The 17133-nt window shown below is 46.1% G+C and overlaps 1 protein-coding gene across 1 annotated transcript in view; it reads left to right on the forward strand.

Annotated features, from left to right (window-relative positions):
* Positions 1-17133, forward strand: part of spata18 (spermatogenesis associated 18) — a 122814-nt gene that overhangs the window by 84006 nt on the left and 21675 nt on the right. The window lies entirely within an intron of this gene.

Consider the following 17133-nt stretch of genomic DNA (forward strand, 5'->3'; position numbering starts at 1 on the left):
TTTCTTGTATTATGTCAGTGCAGCTGGGAACCAAAGTGTGCTGTCCCTGCACCGATCTATGTATAAGGAAGGGAACTAAATGCTGAAGGCTGGTATAAATCTAGGAGGACTACTGATGGTCCCCGGAGGAAATACGGCAAGGAGGTTAAGAAATCAACAGCTCCTAGGGCAGGAGTCCCTAAAATAGTTGCAACGGGCAGAATATTAAGCTCGACAGGTAGTGGTGCGCCTGACCTGGCCGAGTGTAAAATGACGCATGATGACATTGGGCAAGCGTCCCGACATCATCGTGCAATCCCGCGATATTCTGTTCAGCGGCCGCGCGCTGGAGTCAGCAGCCTGCCCATTAACAATTAAAAGGCCTGGTAAGGCCATTAAAAAGGTAATTAAATTCAAATTTACACTGCCAGTCCAACCTTACGTTTGGCTGACAGGCGAAAAGGCCAAGAGGCCTTTGCACCTTTTAGGAAACCTCATCCACAGGCAGGATGAGGTTTCCTAAAGCAAATAAAAATTTTACACTTGAATTAAAAACATGTCCCTGCTCATGTGACAAAACATGTCCCTTGAGCGCTGCCACCCGCGTTTTACGCTGGGCGGGCCTTAATTGGCCTGCCAGCATGAAATTGTGGTGTGGTGCTGATCACGGGCGGTACTCAGCTTCCCGGCTGCCCCCACTGAGTCATACGCCAAGAGCAAAATTCTGCCCAAGGTGCTGGTGGAGAAGGTGGAGAAGTAAATGATCAAAATGAAAGATTGTTATAACCTTCAAAGGTTTTCTCGCATTTGTTTTTTTTTGAGGGTTGTAATTGGTTCTATTTTGTGAATTGAAGTTTCTTTGAGGGTGTGGCTTATATTGTGTGTTTCATACCACTCACTGAAAAGCAGCAAATCAAACTGCATCACATGCCCCTTATCGTTTGCATCTTGCATGTGTCAGGTAAATCCAAAGCTTTCTTGAACTAGATAGATTGGCCTTGAAATTGCACATTTTTAGCAAATGAACACTCAAATCCAACAGTTTTAACATCCGTTAAAACAAGGGAAGCAATTCATATCAACATGCCAGAGGTACTTGCAAGGAGAATAAGCTGAGAAATTGGGGACTCTATTTAAATGGATGGAACGTGCACTTAAACTTTTTTCCAGTACTCTCTGCAAATGTCACTCCATTGGGAGCATCCGACTGCAAATCACTCTACACAATGAATTCATGCACTAATAATGGCAGTGTAGTTGTAAGGTCATTGAGTTAAAAAAGAGGGAAATAGGATGGTGATGATAATGGTGCATTCATCACACTGCTGCCTGAATTACAGCATTTTGTTCCAAATCCCAGGGATGGAGTCATTAACATAAAGGGAATTGGCATTCACAGCACTTATGGTGCTCCCCACCCTGAGGGAGAGCAAGAATATTGGAGCCAGGGGAGGGTGTGTCCCGGTCAAGGAGTGGAAGTTTAAAAAGGAAAATGCCGCCATTTCTCCCATGCGGCAAATAATTTCCTGTCAGAAAACCAGCGTTAGGATCACCTGGTCGCAAAAGTGTAAGGGGGCATACTATCAACTGACCACCAGAAACATGGACGTAGCAGGGTTTCTTTCGGGGAATGTTCTTCCTTCAGTCCTGCCTCTTGTCAGTGAAGTCAGGAAGGAAGAGGTGGATGCAAGAAATGCCTTTCAACTGTTCGTTTATTGATAGAAGAGAAGTCATGGAGCCCTAGCGAAACTGGGTGACAAACCAAATTCTGCCACCTCCCCCGACCACCTGATATAGCTCAGCCTCTTGTCCTCCCACGTGTTTGGTCAGGAATTTTGGGCTAATAATTCTTTGTAAAATGTTTTGGAAGGAGGATGCAGATGATGGAAAGAGCTGCTAAAGTGAATGCAAACTATCAGTTTTTTTCCTGAAATACTCGTGAGTCTTTCAGCGCTTTCCAAATATTTTTCTTACTGTTACACTAAGTGTAATTCCAGACAGTATCTTACTATAAGATGTTGCAGCTTTAAAACATTATGTGGGCAGACACAAGCCCCACACAGTGTGACTGGAGACCAAAGCATTTGAAACTGCCTTTTGTGTCGTACCACTGAGTTCTAAGGAAACATGTTGATTGAGATAATTGCCAGTTTCTCATAGTTTAGGCAGAACGTGAACTAGAACATCAAAGGCAGCATAGCAGAAGGTTTGCAGATTGTTTGTTTGTTTATTGGTTAATGTTTTGTCACAACATTGTGTTAGTCAGACACAGATGGACTGCCCCTTTCTGTGGGAATGCTTGTTAAGGTGGGCATATCAGAGGTAGACACTAGAACAGTACTTCGAGTGACAAAACTGACTGAGAACATCCAATACTCCCAATGCAAGCATAATAGATTCGTAGTGAGAAACCTCCTGTCATAATATAGGGACAATACAAATCAATTCCATCTGGAGAAGACCACAGAGTCCATTGATGGACAGACAATTCAATTCCTAACACTTTGCTTATAATTTTCTCTTCCTGTCAAAGTTAGTGACGTACACTGGGCTATGATTCTATTGCTGTTACCAGCCCTCTGCTACCTCATTAATTGGTGATCCTTCATGTTTAAGCCTTAATATTTGGTGCTGCAAGTTGTTGGGTTTTTGGAGCTGAATACTATCCTATCCTTTTGGATATCCACACATGTGGACATCCCATCAGTGTGCTAAACTGTTCATGAACGAGAACCCGAGGTGTTTTTGTTTTCTTTCTCGAATCCTAGTTAACTCTGCATACAGGGATCAAATCAAGCATATTCCGCTGTCTCTGAATGGTATCCTGCATGACTGACCACAGCATACTTTCCCTTCTCAGCCGCTGCATAGATTTTTACATTACATTGAGTTCTCCATCCTGCTCCTCTGTGGCAGTCAACTTATTTTGGTTCCACCCTTAACTGCCTTATTTCAGTCCTTCTATCTCCCTCAAAGCTTCACCTGCTACCTCCTATTCCTAATTTATATGCTGTCTGTCAGTGACATCATTCACGAACATGGGCCCAGCTTCTACGTACGTACCAATGACCCATAGTCTTAATTCTCCATGTCCATTGTTTTTGCTAAGCTGTTCAGTTGCCTGGTACACGAATTATAAACAGGCATGCCCAATCTTTTTGCATGAGCGGCCACATTTCAGTTTTTTGTCCTGACTTAATGGGCCAGTGAGTAAATTTTGGAAAGATAAGGCATTAGAAATTTATCTTGCTATCGATCAAAATAACAAAAAATGTGCATTTTTATGAACCAGCTTCAAATGTGAAGATGAGCTTATTAGCTTGATGAGAATTTTTAAATCCAAGAACTGGTTGGTCAGGAGCGATTGTAGGCCAATGAGTGCAGGGGGTGATGGGTGAATGGAACTCGTACAAGTTAATTCTGAGATGGTGAAAGGTGCTATTCTTTACAAGTTCTTTATTTTCCTCTTTCTCTTCTGCTGTTCTGTAAAGACTGGACCAATCTAACACTAGATTTGAATCCAACTGCATTAGTACATTAATTCCATTTTAAAAGCTTTAAAAGAATGAAGATCCTGGCCTAACATGGCCATATCTTGTGTTAACACCCTACTCGCTGCTGACAGGTCCAGCCCTTGAACTGGCTCACTACAGCGAGCCAGTAAGGTTGCTTTTAAGACTGTTGGCCTGTATCTGATAGCCCAGACTGACTATCAGTGGCTCTCAATGGGAATTAAAGTGAAGGACAGACTGTCGGCGTTTCTTCATGAGCACTTTCTGCTAGGAAACAGCAGGATTGGCCCAAATAATCTCCCAGAGAGTCAGTGCTCCAACCTGGTAACTCCAGGCTCACAGCCCTGCAGCCCCGTGGAGTTTTCCAACCCAAAGGAAGGTGCAACTTGGGCGCAAGTCCGACGCAAGCAAAAATGAAACACAGCAGCAATTTGAAAACAAATGGGGGAAGATGTTGTGGTAATATCACTGGAGTGGTAATCCAGAGGCCCAGACTAATGGTCAGGGGACATGGGTTCAAATCCCACCATGGCAGCTGGTGGAATTTAAACTCCGTTAATAAGTCTGGAATATAAAGCTGGACTCAGTAATGGTGACCATAACAACTATCATCAATTGAGGTTAAAAACTCCATCTGGTTCATTAAGGTCCTTTTAGGAAAGGAAATCTGCCATCCTTGCCTGGTCTGGCCTACATGTGGCTCCAGACCCACAGTAATATGATTGACACTGACAATTAACTGCCCTCTGCAGTAGCCTAGCAAGCCATTCAGTTCGAGGGCAATGAATGCTGGCTTTGCCAGTGACACCCACATCCCAAGAAAGAATAAAGAACAAAACAAATAAAGAAAATTAAATCTACGAATTTCCTGCTGTTCTGAAACTCAGCATTTCAATTCAGTGCTTGTTGCTTATAGGAAATTGACAGAATAATCCAGGATTTGTCAGAGCAATTACATATCAGTTTCAATTCGTTTTCTGGCAAACAAACATTCCCTCGCAGCCTCTTTCTCCTCCACCACCTTAACAAACATTCCCTCGCAGCCTCTTGCACCCCTCTGCAAACAATCACTCTCACTGCCTCATCCCCCAACCCCTCTGCAAACAAACACTCCCTCACAGTCCTTTCTGCCTCCCTTCCTCACTCTGCAGACAAACACTCCCTTGCAGCCTCTCTCCCCAAATCGCTCCCCCACCCCCCGTAATCGCTGTCAGACAGATGGTCCCGTGCAGTTTCTTGCGCCCAGTAGCCTCTCTTCTTCACCTCCCACCCAACCAGACTCACCACCGCTACTGCGCCAGGACTTTGGCTGACCGCTGTCACTCATTGTCACGCTGCTCGCTGCTCCTTGATTTTTCTCTCTGGCATTTGCTGCTGAGAGGCTTCTAGTGAGCTTATCAGCACCAAATGCGGGAGAGAAACAGCCTGTCATTGGAGGAGCAGCTGTTTACAGAATCTGTCACTGCTACTTAGGTATATTTTGAACCTTGGTTGGCGGGCCAGATGGAAACCTTTGGTGAGCGAGAAAATGGCCTGCTGAACAAGCTTGGGTTACAATGTTCTTCATTCACCAAAATTATTGGTAAAAACCATCTCATTTAGCTCCTAGAGGAAATTACTTCTTTAGCCTCCACCTTCCTTGCTTGCTGTGATTGAACCCACAGGTGCACCGTTTTGCTGTCCTGCTTGACCAATAAGCTCAGCTTTAGATCTTTTACTTTCACTCGAGAGGAACAGACACATGGGCCATCAATCCCTTGTCTGCTCCAGCATTCAGTTAGATCATGGTTGCTGTATATTTCCACTCCATTTATTCACCGTGACTCCCTATCCCTTAATCCTCTCACCCAACATTTTTACTTAATTATTCTCTCACGAATGTAGATGTCACTGGCTAGTCCAGCATTTTTTTGCCCATCCCTAGTTGCCCTTGAGAAGGTAGTGGTGAGCTGCCACCTTGAACTGCTGCAGTCCATATGGTGTAGGTACACCCACAGCATTGTTAGGGAGGGACTTGCAGGAATTTGATTCAGTGGCAATGAAGGAACAGTGATACATTTCCAAGTCAGGTTGGTGCGTGGCTTGGAGAGCGTTTTTGGTGGTGGTGTTCCTATGCACCTGCAGCCCTTGTCCTTCAATATGGTAGAGGTCATGGATTTGGAAGATGCTGTTGAAGAAGCCTTGGCGAGTTGTTGCAATGTATCTTGTAGATGGTACACACTGCTACTGCTGTGCGTCAGTGGTGGGTGGGGTGCCATCCAAATGGGCTGCTTTGTTCTGGATGCTGTTGAGCTCCTGGTGTAGTTGGAGTTGCACTCATCCAGACAAATGGGGAATATTCCATCATACTCCTGACATCTGCCTTGTAGATGGTAGAAAGGCTTTGGGGAGTCAGGAGATGAGTTGCTCACTGCAGGATTCCTAGCCTCTGACCTGCTCTTGTAGCCTCAGTATTTATATGGCTAGTCCAGTTCAGCTTTGGTCAATGGTAGCCCCCAAGATGTTGATAGTGGGGGTTTCGGTGATGGTAATGCCATTGAATGTCAAGGGGAGATGGCTATATTCTCTCTTGTTGGAGATGGTCATTGCCTGGCACTTGTGTGGCACAAATATTACTTGCCACTTATCAGCCCAAGCCTGAATCTTGTCCAGGTCTTGCTGCATATCAGCATGGACTGCTTCAGTGTCTGAGGAGTTGTGAATGGTGCAGAACATTGTGCAGTCGTCAGCAAACATCCCTACTTCTGACTTTATGATGCAAGGAAGGTCAATTGATGAAGCAGCTGAAGATGGTTGGGCCTAGGACACTACCCTGAGGAACTGATGTGGTGGCATAGTGGTATTGTCACTCGACTCATGATTCAAAGACCCAGAGTAATGTCCTAGGGACCCGGGTTTGAATCCCACCATGGCAGATGGTGGAATTTGAACTCCATAAAAAATCTGTGTAATTAAACATCTAAAGATGACCATGAATCGATTGTTGTAAAACCCATCTGGTTCACTAATGCCCCTTTAGCCAATGTGTGATTCCAGATCTGCAATAATGTGGTTGACTCTTAAATACCCTCTGAAGTGGCCTAGTAAGCCGATAAAAAGGAATGGAACTGGATGGACCACCCAGCATCGACCTAGGCACTGGAAACGACAGCGGCAAACCCAGCCCTGTCGAGCCCGTAAAGTCCTCTTCATGAACATCTGGGGGCTAGTGCCACAACTGGGAGAGCTGTCTCACAGACTAGTCAAGCAACAGCCTGACATAGTCATCCTCACGGAATCATACCTTACAATGTCCCAAACACCACCACCACCATCACCACCCCTAGATATGTCCTTTCCCACCAGCAGGGCAGACCCAGCAAAGGTGATGGCACAATGGTATACAAGGAGTTCTGGGAGTCCTCAACATTGACTCCAACCCCATGAAGCCTCATGGCATCAAGTCAAACATGGGCAAGGAAACCTCCTGCTGATTACCACGTACCACCCTCCTTCAGTTGATGAATCAATACTCCTCCATATTGAACATCCCTTGGAGGATGCACTGAGGGTGGCAAGGGTGCAGAATGTACTCTGGATGGGAGACTTCAACGTCCATCAGTAAGAGTGCCTCGGTACTGACCAAGTTGGCTGAGTCCTAAAGGACACAACTGCTAGACTAGGTCTGTGGTAGGTGATGAGGGAACCAACAAGAGGAAAAACATACTTCACCTACCAGCCTGCCTGCCGCAAATGCATCTGTCCATGACCGTGTCGGTAGGACTGACCACAGAACAGTTCTCTTGGAGACAAAGTCCCGTCTTCACATCAAAAACAAAAACAGAATTACCTGGAAAAACTCAGCAGGTCTGGCAGCATCGGCAGAGAAGAAAAGAGTTGACGTTTCGAGTCCTCATGACCCTTCGACAGAACTTGAGTTCGAGTCCAAGAAAGAGTTGAAATATAAGCTGGTTTAAGGTGTGTGTGTGGGGGGCGGGGAGAGAGAGAGAGAGAGGACCATGAATCGATTGTTGTAAAACCCATCTGCCCCTTTAGCCAATGTGTGCTCTCTCTCTCTCTCTCCGCCCCCCACACACACACCTTAAACCAGCTTATATTTCAACTCTTTCTTGGACTCGAACTCCAGTTCTGTCGAAGGGTCATGAGGACTCGAAACGTCAATTCTTTTCTTCTCCGCCGATGCTGCCAGACCTGCTGAGTTTTTCCAGGTAATTCTGTTTTTGTTTTTGTTTTGGATTTCCAGCATCCGCAGTTTTTTTGTTTTTATCCCGTCTTCACATGTTGTGTGGCACTACCACTGTGTTAAATGGGATAGATTTTGAACAGATAAGACTGGGCATCCATGAGGCGCTGTGGACCATCAGCAGCAACAGAATCTGTAACCACAATCTGTAACCTCATGGCCTGGCATACCCCCCTCTCTATGATTACCACCAAGCCAGAACATCAACCCTTGTTCAATGAAGAGTTTTTTATTTGTTTGCAGGATGTGGGCTTTGGCTGGGCCAGCATTTATTGCCCACCCCTAAGTGCCCTTGAGAAGGTGGTGGTGAGCTACCTTCTTAAACCGCTGCAGTCCATGTGGTGTAGGTATACCCACGGTGCTGTTAGGAAGTTCCCGGATATTGACTCAGTGACAGTGAAGGAACGCTAATATATTTCCAAGTCAGGATGGTGAGTGGCTTGGAAGGGAAGTTGCAGGTGTTCCCATCTATCTGCTGCCCTTGTCCTTCTAGATGGTAGTGGGTTTGGAAGGTGCTGTCAAATGAGCCTTGGTGAATTTCTGTAGTGCATCTAGTAGATGGTACACACTGCTGCTACTGTGCGTCGGTGGTGGAGGGAGTGAATGTTTGTGGAAGCTGTGCCAATCAAGAGGGCTGCTTTGTCCTGGACAGTATCGAGCTTATTGAGTGTTGTGGGAGCTGCACTCATTCAGGCAAGTAGGGTGTATTCCATCACACTCCTAACTTGTGCCTTGTAGATGGTGCATAGGCTTTGCGGAGCCAGGAGGTGAGTTACTCGTCACAGCATTCCTAGCCTCTGACCTGCTCTTGTAGCCACAGTATTTAAGTGGCTATTTCAGTTCAGCTTCTGGTCAATGGTAACACCCAGGATGTTGATAGTGAGGGACTCAGTGATGGTAATGCCATTTACCATCAAGGGGCGATGGTTGGATTCTCTTGTTGGAGATGGTCATTGGCTGGCATTTGTGTGTCACAAATGTTACTTGCCACTTGTCAGCCCAAGCCTGGATATTGTCCAAATCTTGCTGCATTTGGAAATGAGCTGCTTTAGTATGTGCAGGAGGGCATGCCAGGAGCAGCACCAGGCATACCTAAAAATGAGCTATCAACCTGGTGAAGCTACAACACAGGGCTACTTGCTTGCCACACAGCATAAGCAGCAAGTGATAGAGCTGAGCGATTCCACAACCAATGGATCAGATCTAAGCTCTGCAGTTCTGCCATATCCAGTTGTGAATGGTGGTGGACAGTTGAACAACTCTCTGAAGGAGGCTACTCCACAAATGTCCCCATCTCAGTGATGGAGAAGCCCAGCAAAAGATAAGGCTTAAGCATTCGCAACAGTTTTAAGCCAAAAATGCCAAGTGGATCCATCTTGGCATCCTTCGGATGTAACCAGTATCACTGATGCTAGTAGATAAAAACAAAAAAACTGCGGATGCTGGAAATCCAAAACAAAAACAGAATTACCTGGAAAAACTCAGCAGGTCTGGCAGCATTGGCGGAGAAGAAAAGAGTTGATGTTTCGAGTCCTCATGACCCTTCGACAGAACTTGAGTTCGAGTCCAAGAAAGAGTTGAAATATAAGCTGGTTTAAGGTGTGTGTGGGGGGCGGAGAGAGAGAAGTGGAGGGGGTTGGTGTGGTTGTAGGGACAAACAAGCAGTGATAAAAGCAGATCATCAAAAGATGTCACCAATTGCGTTCCTTAGCATTGTTGTTGGTGACATCTTTTGATGATCTGCTTTTATCACTGCTTGTTTGTCCCTACAACCACACCAACCCCCTCCACTTCTCTCTCACGCTCTCTCTCTCTCCGCGCCCCCCCCCCCACTCTTTTCTTCTCCGCCGATGCTGCCAGACCTGCTGAGTTTTTCCAGGTAATTCTGTTTTTGTCACTGATGCTAGTCTTCGGCCAATTCTATTCACTCAATGTGATATCCAGAAACTGCTGAAGGAACTAGATACTGCAAAGGCCTGACAATATTCCGCCAATAGTACTGAAGACTTGTGCACTAGAACTTGCCGTGCCTCTAGCCAAGCTGTTCCAGTACAGTTACAACACTGGCAACTACCGGGCAATGTGGAAAATTGCCCAGGTATGTTCTGTACACAAAAAACAGGACAAATCCAACCTGACCAATTACCATCCCTTCAGTCTACTCTTGATCATCTGTAAAGTCATGGGACGGGTGATCAACAGTGCTATCAAGTGGCACTTGCTCAGCAATAACCTGTTCACTGATGCCCAGTTTGGGTTCCGCCAGGGCCACTCAGCTCATTACAGCCTTGGTTCAAACATGGACAAAAGAGCTGAAATCCTGAGATGAGGTGAGAGTGACTGCCCTTGACATCAAGGCAGCATTTGACTGAGTGGCATCAAGGAGCCCTAGCATAACTGGAGTCAGTGGGAATCAGGGAGAAAACTCTCCGCTGGATGGAGTCATACCTAGCACAAAGGAAGATGGTTATAGTTGTTGGAGGTTGATCTAACCATTGCCCCATGACATTCAATAGCATTACCATCACTGAATTCCCCCCTACCAACATCCTGGGGGTCACCATTGACCAGAAACTGAACTGGACTAGCCATATAAATACAGTGACTACAAGAGCAGGTCAGAGAATGGGAATCCTGCAGCAAGTAACTCACATCCTGAGTTCCCAAAGCCTCTTCGTCTACAAAGTACAGGTCAGGAGTGTGTCTGGATACTCTCCATTTTCCTGGATGAGTGCAGCTCCCACAACGTTCAAGAAACTTGACACCACCCAGGACAAAGCAGCCTGCTTGTTTGGCATCCCATCCACAAACATTCACTCCATCCACCACCGATGCACAGTAGCAGCAGTGTGTACCATTTACAAGATGCACTGCAGAAGCTTACCAAGGCTCCTTCGACAGCACCTTCTAAACCCACGACCGCTCCTATTTAGAAGGACAAGGGGAGCAGACACATGGAGACACCACCACCTGGAAGTTCCCTTCCAAGTCACTCACCACCCTGACTTGGAAATATATTGCTATTTCTTCACTGTCGCTGGATCAAAATTCTGGAACTCCCTTCCTAACAGCACTGTGGGTGTACCTACACCACATGGATTGCAGCGGTTCAAGAAGGTAGCTCACTACCACCTTCTCTAGGGCAATTAGGGATGGGCAATAAATGCTGGCCTAGCATCCTGTATATTAATTAATTAAAAATTGTGCCGAGATAGATAACTATATTGCTTTGCGCTAGGTATGACTCCAACCCGTGGAGAGTTGTCCCCCGATTCCTATTGACCTCAGTTTTGTAGGGCTCCTTGATGTCACACTCGGTCAAATGCTTCCTTGATAATTAAGCGCAGTCACTGTCACCTCACCTTGTGAGTTCAGCTCTTATGTCTGTTTTTGGACCAAGGCTGTAATGAGTTCAGGAGCTGAGTGGCCCTGGCTGAACCCAAACTGTCAGTGAGCAGGCTATTGCTGAGTAAATGCTGCTTGATGGTACTGTCAATGACCCCTTCCATCACTTTGATGATTGAGAGTAGACTGATGGGATGGTAAATGGCCGGGTTGGATCTGTCCTGACCTTTGTAGATGGGATATTTCTGGGCAATTTTCCACATTGCTGGGTAAAGGGGAAAGAGTGATCTTCTGGGGTGGGAGGGTACCTCTGATGAGCCTCGGGGACTTGCAAAGGAGGTACCCACCCCTCCGTCCTCCCAAATCTTGCTCAACAACAGCATGTGCAGCGAAAGCTGCTAGGCCTCTTGAATAGCATAGGCCTCTCCCTGCAGCAGGTGAAATATCAGTGTGGGAGGGATGAGGCCCTTCGGTGGCCATTAATTGGGGCCATCCAATGCTGTCCCCCACCCCCTGTAAAATTTCAGACAGGTCTAGAGCAGGCAGGTAGGCAGTGGGAAGGCCCACCCGGTAGATTTTAGAAGCCCCTCTGCCTTCCAAAACAATAGCCACAGTGCATAAAATCCAGCCCATTGAGTCTATATTGTTTCTCCCTAATACTTCTGCCAAAATGTATCACCTCACATTACTCTATATTAAATCCCATTCGCCACTTGTCTTTCCACTCTGCTAGCCTATCTATGTTCTGTTGCAGTCTTAGTATCCTCCAAGTTTGGTATCATCGGGAAATTTTGAAATTTTACTCTGTATTCGAATATCCAAGTCACCTTATGTAATAAATAAGCTGTGGTCATAGCACTGACCCTTGGGAAACACCACTGTCAGTCACCCTCCACTCTAAGAAATAACCATCTGCCACGGCTGGCTGTTTTCTCTTCTTAAGCCAATTTTTTAATCCAAGCTGAATCTGACCCTCCTATTCCTTGAGTCTCAATTTTGTTAACCAGCCTTTCAAGTGATACTTGTCGAACACCTTCCTTAAAATTCTACATTTCCTTCATAGCCTCCTTCCATAATAGAGAAGGTTTATGCTGAATTTTAAAAAAAGACACTCGTTAGATCTCAGCTGGAGTATTGTGTACAGTTCTGGTTGCCACACTATAGGAAGGATGTGATTGCATTGGAGAGAGTGCAGACGAGCTTTACAAGAATGGCTCTAGGGATGAGACACTTCAGCTATGAAGATAGATTGGAGAGTTTGGGACCGTTCTCCTTGGAGTGGAGAAGGCTAAGAGGAGATTTGATAGAGGTGTTCAAAATCATGAGGAGGCTGGATAGAGTAGATAGGGAGAAATTGTTCATCAAGGGATTGAGAATGAGAGGACACAGATTTAAAGTGATTTGCAAAAGAAGTAAATGCGATGTGAAGAAAAGCTTTTCAAACAGCGAATGGTTTGAGTCTGGAATGCACTGCCTGGAAGTGTGGTGGTGGCAGGTTCAATTGAGGCATTCAAGATGGCATTGGATGATTATTTGAATAGAAACAATGAGTAAGGGCATGGCGAAAAAGCAGGAGAATGGCACTAAGTCATGATGCTCATCTGGAGAGCCAGTGTAGACATGATGGGACTAATGGCTGCCTCCTGCGCAGTAACTATTCTGTGATTCATCAAAATTTCAATTAGATTAAAAGGCAGATCATGCTTGACTACCGATCCCTGCTGGCTGTCCTTAATTAACACGAACCTCTTCAATAGTGGGTAAGGTTTTAGAAACAATCAGGAGAAGAAAAAACAGCAGACACTTGAAGTTAAACTAACTGGCCTGTAGTTACTAGGACTGTCCTTACAGCCTTTCTTGAATTAATGCATCACATTTGCCACTCTCCAATCCTCTGGCATCTCCCTCACATCAAGGGACGATTGAAAGATCAAGCCCTTCCACTATCTCCACCCCACTTCCTTTAGCAAGTTGGGATGCAAACCATTTGGACCAGGTGACTTATTCATTCTTAAGCTTAGCCCAGCCTTTTCAGTACCTCCTCCCTCTCAGTTTTCACCCCATCTTTACTTCTACTATGGACAAATCAGATTAGTAACAATACTGTAGAGGAGGAATTCCTGGAGTGTATACGGGATGTTTTTCTGGACAAATACGTTGAGGAACCAACTGGAGAACGGGCCATCCTAGACTGGGTATTGTGTAATGAGAAAGGAATAATTGGCAATCTAGTCGTGCAAAGCCCCTTGGGGATGAGCAACAATAATATGATAGAATTCTTCATCAAGATGGAGAGTGACGTAGTTGATTCTGAGACTAGGGTCCTGAATCTTAATAAAGAAACTACGGTGCTATGAGATGTGAGTTGGCTATGATGGATTGGGAAATGTTACGTAAAGGGATGACGGTGGATAGGCAATGGCAAACGTTCAAAGAGCGCATGGGTGAACTTCAACAATTGTTTATTCCTGCCTGGCGCAAAAGTTAAATAGGAAAGGTGGCCAAACATGGCTTACAAGGGAAATTAGAGATAGTACTTGATCCAAGGAAGAAGCATTCAAATTGGCCAGAAAAAACAACAGACCTGAAGATTGGGAGCACTTTAGAATTCAGCAAAGGAGGACGAAGGAATTGATTTAAGATGGGGAAAATAGAGTAAGAGAGTAAGCTTGCAGGGAACATAAAAACTAACTGTAAAAGTTTCTATAGGTATGTGAAGAGAAGAAGATTGGTGAAGACAAATGTAGGTCCCTTACAGTCTGAAACAGGGGAATTTATAATGAGGAACAAAGAAATGGCTGACCAACTAAATACATACTTTGGATCTGACTCCACAAAGGAGGACACAAATAACATACCAGAGATAAAAACAAAAAACTGCGGATGCTTGAAATCCAAAACAAAAACAGAAATACCTGGAAAAACTCAGCAGGTCTGGCAGCATCGGCGAAGAAGAGCAAAGTTGACGTTTCGAGTCCTCATGACCCTTCAACAGAACTAAGTAACAATAAGAAAGGGATGAAATATAAGCTGGTTTAAGTGGGGGCGGGGTTGTTGGGACAAGCAAGCAGTGATAGAAGGAGATAACCAAAAGATGTCACAGACAAAAGAACAAAGAGGTGTTGAAGGTGGTGATATTATCTTAAAGAATATGCTAATTAAGAGTGGAGAGCAGCACAAGCAAGGTAACTCTTGTGGGGGTGGGGTGAAATAAATGATGGGTGGACTACCTTTAAAAATAATGGAAATAGGTGGGAAAAGAAAAATCTATATAAATTATTGGAAAAAACAAAAGGGAGGGGGAAGAAACGTAAAGGAGGTGGGGATGGAAGAGGGAGTTCAAGATCTAAAGTTGTTGAACTCAATATTCAGGCCAGAAGGCTGTAAAGTGCCTAGTCGGAAGATGAGTTGCTGTTCCTCCAGTTTGCGTTGAGCTTCACTGGAACAATGCAGCAAGCCAAGGATAGACATGTTGGCAAGAGAGCAGGGTGGAGTGTTAAAATGGCAAGCTACAGGGAGGTCTGGGTAATGCTTGCGGACAGACCGAAGGTGTTCTGCAAAGCAGTTACCCAGTCTGCATTTGGTCTCTCCAATGTAGAGGAAACCGCATTGGGAACAATGAATGCAGTAGACTAAGTTGGTGGAAATGCAAGTGAAATGCATCACTTGAAAGAGTATTTGGACCCTTGGACGGTGAGGAGAGAGGAAGTGAAGGGGCAGGTGTTGCATATTTTGCGTTTGCATGGGGATGTGCTTTAGGTGGGGGTTGAGAAGTAGGGGTTGATGGAGGAGTGGACCAGGGTGTCACGGAGGGAACGATCCCTATGGAATGCCGCCTGGGGGGTGTGGTGAAGGGAAGATGTGTTTGGTGGTGGCATCATGCTAGAGTTGGTGGAAATGGTGGAGGATGATCCTTTGAATGCGGAGGCTGGTGGGGTGATAAGTGAGGACAAGGGGGACCCTATCATGTTTCTGGGAGGGAGGAGAAGGCATGAGGGCGGATGCGCGGGAGATGGGCCGGACACGATTGAGGGCCCTGTCAACTACCATGGGTGGAAAACCTCGGTTAAGGAAGAAGGAGGACATGTCAGAGGAACTGTTTTTGAAGGTAGCATCATCAGAACAGATGCGACGGAGGCGAAGGAACTGAGAGATTGGGATGGAGTCATAACAGGAAGCGGGGTGTAAGGAGCTGTAGTCGAGGTAGCTGTGGGAGTCGGTAGGCTTGTAATGGATATTGGTGGACATTCTATCACCAGAAATTGAGACAGACAAGGAAGGGAAGTGTCAGAGAATGACCATGTGAAAATGATGGAGGGGTGGAGATTGGAAGCAAAATTAATAAATTTTTCCAGGTCCCGATGAGAGCATGAAGCAGCATCGAAGTAATCATTGATGTACCGGAGAAAGAGTTGTGGGAGGGGGCCGGATTAGGGCTGGAACAAGGAATGTTCCACATACCCCATAAAGAGACAGGCATAGCTGGGGCCCATGCGGGTACCCATAGCCACATAGAAGTGAGAGGAGTTAAAGGAGAAATTGTTCTGTGTGAGAACAAGTTCAGCCAGACAGAGGAGAGTAGTGGTGGATGGGGATTGTTCAGGCCTCTGTTCGAGGAAGAAGCTGAGAGCCCATCCCGGTGGAGGATGGAGGTGTAGAGGGATTGGACGTCCATGGTGAAGTTGAGGTGGTTCGTGCCAGAGAACTGGAAATTGTTGATGTGACATAAGGTGTCAGAGGAATCACGGATGTAGGTGGGAAGGGACTGAACAAGGGAGAGAGAAGGGAGTCAAGATAACGAGAAATGAGTTCCGTGGGGCAGGAACAGGCTGACATGATCGGTCTGCCGGGACAGTCCTGTTTGTGGATTTTAGGTAGGAGGTAGAAGCGGGCCGTCCGAGTTTGGGCGACTTTCAGGTTGGAGGCTGTGGGAGGAAGATCTCCAGAGGAGATGAGGTCAGTGACAGTCCTGGAAACAATGGCTTGATGTTCAGTGGTGGGGTCATGGTTCAGGGAGAGGTAGGAGGAAGTGTCTGCGAGTTGACGCTCAGCCTCTATGAGGTAGAGGTCAGTGCGCCAGACCACGATAGCACCACCCTTGTCAGCAGGTTTGATGTCAATGTTAGGGTTGGACCTGAGAGAATGGAGTGCAGTAGGTTCAGAGAGAGACAGGTTAGAATGGGTGAGAGGAGCAGAGAAATTGAGACAACTAATGTCACGCCGACAGTTCTCAATGAAAAGATCAAGAGAAGGTAAGAATCCAGAGGGAGGGATCCAGGTGAATATTGGATGTGGGTAAAAGGATCCGTTGAATGGGGAGAGGACTCCTGCCCAAAGAAGTGAGCATGGAGACGAAGGCGGCGGAAGAAGAGTTCAGCATCGTGCCAAGCCTGAAATTCATTGAGATGAGGGCGTGGGGGTATGAAACTAAGTCCTTTGCTGAGCACTGAACATTCAGCATCGGAGAGGGGAAGGTCACAGGTATAGTGAATACACAGCCGGGGCTGGGATTGGAAGATGGGGTGGGGACGGAGGGACAGGCAGGGGTGGAGGGTCCTGGATGGGTGTTGGTGTCGATGAGTTGTTGGAGCTTGCGTTCCTTAGCACTTGAGAGAAAGAGAAAAGGTTTCTTGTTGAGGCGTCGGATGAGACGAAGAATAAAATGAAACTGGGGGCACACGCAGCTTTGAAAACGGGTGCGGTGGTGCTGCTGGAGGGAGAGGTCGAGTGTGTTCATATGTTGGCGCATGGCACTGAGTGTGGATCTCAGAATGCAACGGGAACAGCAGTCCAAGAAACGTTTCATGTCCTGGAGATACCGATAATCCTGGGTGGGTTCGAAACATGAGGGGTGGAATTTCAGTTGAAATCCACGTGGGGTAAGCCGGAGACGGAGACAGTCACTGAGAAAGGAGATAAAAACAAAAAATTGCGGATGCTGGAAATCCAAAACAAAAACAGAATTACCTGGAAAAACTCAGCAGGTCTGGCAGCATCGGCGGAGAAGAAAAGAATTGACGTTTCGAGTCCTCATGACCCTTCGACAGAACTAAG

Source organism: Carcharodon carcharias, chromosome 1, assembly GCF_017639515.1.
Source record: "Carcharodon carcharias isolate sCarCar2 chromosome 1, sCarCar2.pri, whole genome shotgun sequence".
NCBI lineage: Eukaryota > Metazoa > Chordata > Chondrichthyes > Lamniformes > Lamnidae > Carcharodon > Carcharodon carcharias.